At 46.0% G+C, this 7,047-nt stretch overlaps 1 pseudogene; it reads left to right on the top strand.

Annotated features, from left to right (window-relative positions):
- Positions 1-877: 877 nt before the first annotated feature.
- On the top strand, positions 878-5,911 carry LOC132352447 (proteasome activator complex subunit 1-like; annotated as a pseudogene).
- Positions 5,912-7,047: the final 1,136 nt, after the last annotated feature.

The following is a 7,047-nucleotide window of genomic DNA, read 5'->3' as shown; positions in this document are numbered from 1 at the left end:
CACGTGTCATCGATGCTGGGGGTGAGCTGATGGTTGACAACATCTCCAAGCAAAAGTGTCTGTAGATGGCAGGTCTAAACAGCGTCTCCAAGACAAAAAAACCACCACCAACACCAACAAAAAAAATACCCTGTCATATTAAAATACAAGCTTTCCAATTTCAATCAGTTTCAAAATTGTGAAGAAGAGAAGCTCTATTTTGCTGTGTGTCTGCGTGTGCCGGTCTTGGTATCACTGAGGTAATATTCTGTCTGTAAACTGCGCGGGCTTTTGTTGCTGAAGGTGTTTTACCTGTGCTGGTTCTATAGCAACATTCAGAAAGAAATCCCACAGCGTGGGGAGCTGCAGGGCTGGCGTCTCACACGCCTGTGACTCCCGGGGCCCGCAGGGGCCCCAGCCAGTCTTGCCTCTCAAGTTACAGCTGCAGAGTGGCTGTAGCTCTGACGTCACCACCCAGATCAGCAGGGACTTTTCTCAGAGTAAAGAGTGAAGCGAATGGAACATGCAATTGTTCCAAGTGAGAAGGGTTTAGACCAGATTTGCAAACAGGTGTGTGTGCAACCCAGATCGGCCCTCAGGTGTCAGCTGAGTCCCATTCTCCGCCTCCGTGAGCCCTTCCTGAATGGTGACTGTGAACGTTTTGGGGGAGGCCGGGGGCCAAGAGGATGGCTGAGCCGCAGGGCAGGTGGCAAGGGGATCCTGACCACGACTCAGGGTTGGTGCTGTCCTCCGTCCTCCTCTGGGACTCAGATGGGCGCTGGCCATCCTTCTGCTTGTTCAGCTGTGCAGCTCATTCTGTGCGTCGGTTCAGATCATGCCTCTGGGAGAACACCCCTACCCCGAAAGCCCCCTGCGAGCCCCAAACCCTTCATCCAGGATGGCGATGTCACCCGGGGTCTGTCTCCTGCCTGTCCCACCACACCTGAGTCCTGGAGAGCAGAAGTCAGCCCTGCAGCTCTGTGTCCCCAAGCCCGGCAAGGTGCCTGCCACACCCCAGCTATTCATCAAGCATGGATAAACCACAAGGTCCTGCGGTGTAGCACAGAAAACTATATTCAATATCCTGTGATAATGGATAATATTTAAAAAAGAATGTATATATATGTACAAAAAATCACTTTGCTGTACAGCAGAAATTAACACAACTGTTTTTTTCTATTTTTTTTTTTTTATTGGAGTAAAATTGCTTTACAACGTTGTGTTAGTTTCTGCTATACAATGAAGTGAATCAGCTATATGTATACCTATATCCCCTCCCTCTTGGACCTCCCTACCACCCTCCCCCCCATCTAGGTCTAGAAAAATGGTACAGATGAACCTATTTGTAGGGCAGGAATAGAGACATAGACGTAGAGAATGGATGTGTGGACACGGCGGGGAAGGGGAGGGTGGGACGAATTGGGAGATTAGGTTTGACATAAATACACTACCATGTAAAATAGAAAGCTAATGGAGACCTGCTGTATAGCACAGGGAGCTCAGCTCGGTGCTCTGTGAACACTACATTGTAAATCAACTATACTTCAATTAAAAAAAAAAGTATTTGAGATGAACAAGAGCCCGGGAGTCATTCAGCAGGATGGGAATGCTGACCGCCAGCTTGTGGCCCCCATCCCTGCTCTCACCACCCCCCGCCCCAGCTAAGCACCAATTCCTGGACCACAGGAAGCAGACCTCCCACATCATGGTGGCTTTCTTGTCTCCACGCTTAGGCTAATCATGCCTGCACACTCTTCCTGTTTTCTCTGAAATGGCTCTTGTCTTCCATAATTATATATATTTTAAAGTACTTCCTGTGCCTTTGTTCTATTGGTTTGCTTAATTATAAAAAGAGGCTGCCTTTTTTAGATTGAGTTATGTATTAGCCTATTGTACTATCAAGTTATGTAACAGATATTATTTGAAACTTAACAGAAACATTACATGTCATCCCTGCCCCAAATTTCATGATATATCAAAAACTGGTTCCTCAGGTTAATTGATCCACAGTATAGTTAATTCTTTCAAGACAAGGGCACTAATTTTTCCTTTGATTGTTCATGGTTTCATGCAAATGTCTTTTAGTGTCTGCCCTGCCAAACACAGATATGTTATGCTACAGCCACTAAAGGAAGATATTATAGAAGAATATTTAATGGCAATAGAAAAAGCTGGCCTTACATCAAATATTAAATAAGAAAGTGTGTTAGAATCTCTATTACATTATGATCCCAAATGTGAAAAAAATTGGTAATCATCTCTGGTTGGTAGGCATATGGATGATTTTCATTTTCTTCTGTATGTTTCTCTGGATTGGGGAGTTTTCTGTGATGGACAGAAATTTCCTTGTAACAAGGGGGAGAAAAGTTTTAAAACTCTTTGGCATTTTGGAAACTTAAGCTCTTCATTTCCTTGACTATCTAGAGAATGAGAAGCCCTTAATTCACAGAAAGACGAGAAGATTCCTGCTACTCTCCAGGGGTATTGGAAATCTCCACTGCAACTCTGTGTTTATGGCAGGTGGGAGGTCATCAGTATTAAAGGTTGCGAAGCTGGATTTGGGAAAGACAAGAGCATTCTAAACTAATAAATCTTCAACAAGCAGGAGAAGCCATATACATCGTCAACCCATGGGCCCAGAAGGGGTGTCATTTGGGGAACTCATATATTCGGGTACATCTAGGAGATCAGCCCTCCAGGAACAATCACTGGGTCTTATCATGGAATAGCATGCCTTCTGTGGTGACTCTATGTAACAGCACCTAGGGTTGCCCAAGGAAGGCCAGCACCAAACGATACAACTGATCAGTGGAATAGGATGACGCAAGACTGAAGTCAGACAGACTTGTCCCATCACATCTGCCAGCTCGAGATGCTTTTAGAAATAACATTTTCTAAAAGGAAAAAAGAACATTTCCATGTGTCTACTCCATAAACCGGGCATTTTACATACAGCTTTCTGTTTAATGTCTGTAAAATAAATCACATCTTCATTATACAGATGAGAACACTGAGACCCAGGGAGGTAATAGCCCAAGAGCCAGGAAGCGGCAAGAGTTACAACCCACACCTGGGTCTCCAGATCCCATCCAACCCCACGCTTCCCCACCATCTGTCGCCCCGACAGCAACGAGATAAGTCGGCCGCACCCCCTTGAACGAGCCCGTGTCTCCCAGCTTCAGTTTCTGCCTATAACATGAGGTGACTGAGTTAAGTGGATTTTGAGGTCTCTTTAGCCCTTGCATTTTATGCTTCTTGAATGATTTTACTCATGCACTAGAGTGACAGCTTAACACAGTTTTTAATGAAACGCTACATTCCTTTTGGCATTAACTTCACATGGTCCCATGAGCAAAGCACAGCAAAGTAAAGACCGGTTATAGGTTCAGATGATAGAGGATTCCGGAAAGGCCAGGATTAGAATTGCATTTCCAGAGGCCTGTGCTCCCCTCCCTGAACAAGACCAAAATGTTGGTGAAATTGAAACACTGCCCGTAGTTTGAAAATGAGTTTCTGAGGAGTACATTTAATTATGCATTTATAGCGCGCTCTCTCTCCCCTTCCAAGTTTCACACAGTTTGGGATACACACGTTAACTTTTCATCATGTTGGAATTCTAATTTCCTCAAAGTCTTTGAAACAAGATTCCAAAATGGCAAATGGAATTCCTTCCATCTTTACTTCAATACTAAACTATGATTGAAATAAACGTGTCCGAGTGGAAAGACGGGCGGCGCCGGGGGAGGCGGGGCGCCGGGAGAGGCGGGGCGCCGGGGCAGAGGTCCTCTTTGTGGCCCAGTGAACTGCAATGAGAAGATCGTGGTCCTCCTGCAGCGCCTGAAGCCTGAGATCAAGGATGTCGCTGAGAAGCTCAGCCTGGTCACCACCTGGCTGCAGCTGCAGATACCTCGGATTGAGGATGGGAACAGTTTTGGAGTGGCTGTCCAGGAGAAGGTGTTTGAGCTGACGACCACCCTTCACAGCAAGGCGGAAGGCTTCCACACTCAAATCTCCAAATATTTCTCTGAGCGCTCTGATGCCATGACCAAAGCAGCCCCACGTGGGTGATTATCGGTGACGGGTGCACCAGCTGGATGACGCAGAGTACTGGGATATCCGGCTGATGGTTATGGAGATCCGCAAGGCTTATACTGTGTTCTACGACATCATCCTGAAGAACTTCGAGAAGCTCAAGAAGCCCAGGGGAGAAACAAAGGGAATGATCTATTGGCCTCCTCTCATATTCTGTGATGGGTCCAGCAGAGACCTTCCTGATTTTACAGGGGACTCCAGACTTTTCCCACCTTCTGTCTGTTGAGATTTCTCCCTCACCTTGCCTCCCAGGCACAATAAATATAGTCATACCATTGCGCAACAACAAAAAAAAAAAAAAAAAGAAAGAAACGTGTCCAAGCACATAAGAACAAATATTTTCAGTACCTTGTAAGTGTCTGAGTTTGTAAGGTGACTGCAAATCAAAGCCGGTTAACAAACGCAGCACTTCAGACAATGAGCCAAGGGAGCTGTGGCGGGTCTTTTATTGTTCAGGTTACACTTGGACTCAGGTTTGTCTGCTTGTAATCATTAACATCTAGAAAGAAGAGTACTTTTTTTTTTTAAACATCTTTATTGGAGTATAATTGCTTTACAATGGTGTGTTAGTTTCTGCTGTATAACAAAGTGAACCAGCTATACGTATACATCCATCCCCATATCCCCTCCCTCTTGCGTCTCCCTCCCACCCTCCCTATCCCACCCCTCTAGGTGGTCACAAAGCACCGAGCTGACCCCCTGTGCTATGCGGCTGCTTCCCACTCGCTCTCTATTTTACATTTGGTAGTGCATATATGTCCATGCCACTCTCTCACTTCGTCCCAGCTTACCCTTCCCCCTCCCTGTGTCCTCAAGTCCATTCTCTACGTCTGCATCTTTATTCCTGTCCTGCCCCTAAGAAGAGTACATTTGAATGCAAAAAATGTTAGAATTTCACGTGTTTTTTATCCAATGGTCAAAGTGGGAAATTAAGTCCATAATTTTTTATGAATGTTTTTATGTCCGTGAAGGCGTACAACTTAACTAATGGCTGAGAATTGTTGAGACAAAGAGGTTATCTGGATAAAGACTATGAAGACGGGTATTTAGACTTCCTTTGCGTTCAAAGGTGTGCACGGCGTCCCTGGTGGCTGAAGTCTCTGATGGCAGCTGGTGACCAGATGATTCGGCCAGAGGACCAAGGAGGCCTCAGCGTCTGAGCTCAGAAGGGGGCAGGCGGTTCTGCTGTCAGGCAGCCATTGGGTTTTTACTGGTTCTGACACGGATTTGGAGTCATGTGACCACAGACATGTTACTTACATTCTGAGTCTCTGCCTCTGCGAAGGCGGATGAGGAGCTCTGCTTCTTTGTGAGATGGTGGTGAGGATGGCAGGAGACTGTGCAGGTGGCAGCCCAGGTGACGGGCCAACTCAGGGCCGGGTACAGGCCGGGTATCCATTGAAAGCCGGCATCCATGAGGAGGAAGAGGAGCGTGGATGGGGTTCCCTCTCCCGGGTAGTCGAGGAGGGGCTGGGGAGGGCCGCCTTACACGGAAGGCCAAGCTGCTCAGCGGGAGACCTGGGGTGGGCATCAGCCACCACGGCGCTTCTTCCCTCCTGGGATTGGCTAACAACATGGCCTTTTCTCTCTCTTTTTCAAGCATCAGTCCTTGGACGGCTCTTGCCAACCTCACCTCGAAAGTAACTCTCACTTGCATTTTCTCTTGGGGGCTGTTCTTGGTTCTTGTGTTTGCAGGAACCCCAGATTCATGGACATGTATCTCCATCTGCCGCTGGTCCCAGGTGCCATCTCTGCGTTGGTCTGCACAGGGGTCGCGTGTGGGCTGGCAAAGCTGGACAGCGAGAGTGGCCTGGCGCTGTGGTTAGCGCAGACCTTGTGACCTGAGGGAGCTGAGAAGCTGGTTGACCAGAAAGCCAGGCAGGAGAACAGGGCAGGGGGTAGACCTCGGGGAGCGGCGTGCTCCGATGACAAGCTAGGGGGCCTGGTGAGTCTCACGGCCACTGTCACCGAATTGCAATGTCATCGCTTTTCTCCCAAATTCGGTCACAGTCTTCCCTGATTGGATGGTTAATCTTTGATAGACAGCAAGCAACTCTGAATAATCTTGTCATTTATAAATACGAAATAACACCATAGAATACCAAAGATGCTCTTTATCATTTTGGGGAGGAAAAAAGATAAATATAACTTTTAAAAATATTCTTTAATAGCCTCAGAGTGGAACAGAGTGCAAGGCCCACCATCCGTAGAAGAGTTTTGTCAGTGGCTTAGAAAGTGGATGGAAAGAATTTTGGTAAAGATATACAATCTTACAATGTTAATGAGGCAGGTTTGCAAAATTCCACTTTTAAACAGATGTTCATTAATCTGTAGGCAGCCATAAAATAAGAATTTATGAGTTTAAAAAGTTAATTATTTTAGAGCATCCAAAGCTGTCACCCTTAACCTATTTCTGTCTGTGGACCAGCAAAAGCACACATAGACAATTTGTTTTCCTGACCATTTGGACCATAATTTTACTTTCAGTGAAAGACCATGTCCGAATTAAAGGCTTACCCGGCAAAAATAAAGCTTTCCTATATATACTTTTTAAGGATGGTTCTTTTACTGATTTTCCTGGCTATTAATACTTCCCCATTGATTTAGGCCATGGGTGAGGGTGTTATTTAGAATCTGAAATATTACACAAGAGTTTCAAGGGAAATATAATTATATGATCCATTATCCAGGGAGTGGGCCAGAGTTTTAATCTCATAACATCAAAGATATAATTTTTAATATTATGGATGCCTGGGATTCTGTTAAACTATAACATTCAGAGGCTTGTTTCTGTTGCATCAACAAATGAGGAAATGAAGCTGCAAGAGGAGTTGCTAGTTGCTTCACCTGAGATTTTTTTTTAAAATAAAGAGACAGACGACGGTGTGTACAGTGCTGTTGGGTGAACAGGCACAGACAGAACAGAGCGAGAGCTCCGTCCTGGAGGAGGGGAGCCGTGGAGGGCGCGTGACGTCA

The sequence above is a fragment of the Balaenoptera ricei genome, chromosome 18, assembly GCF_028023285.1.
Source record: "Balaenoptera ricei isolate mBalRic1 chromosome 18, mBalRic1.hap2, whole genome shotgun sequence".
NCBI lineage: Eukaryota > Metazoa > Chordata > Mammalia > Artiodactyla > Balaenopteridae > Balaenoptera > Balaenoptera ricei.
This window is presented reverse-complemented; position numbering and strand designations above follow the sequence as displayed.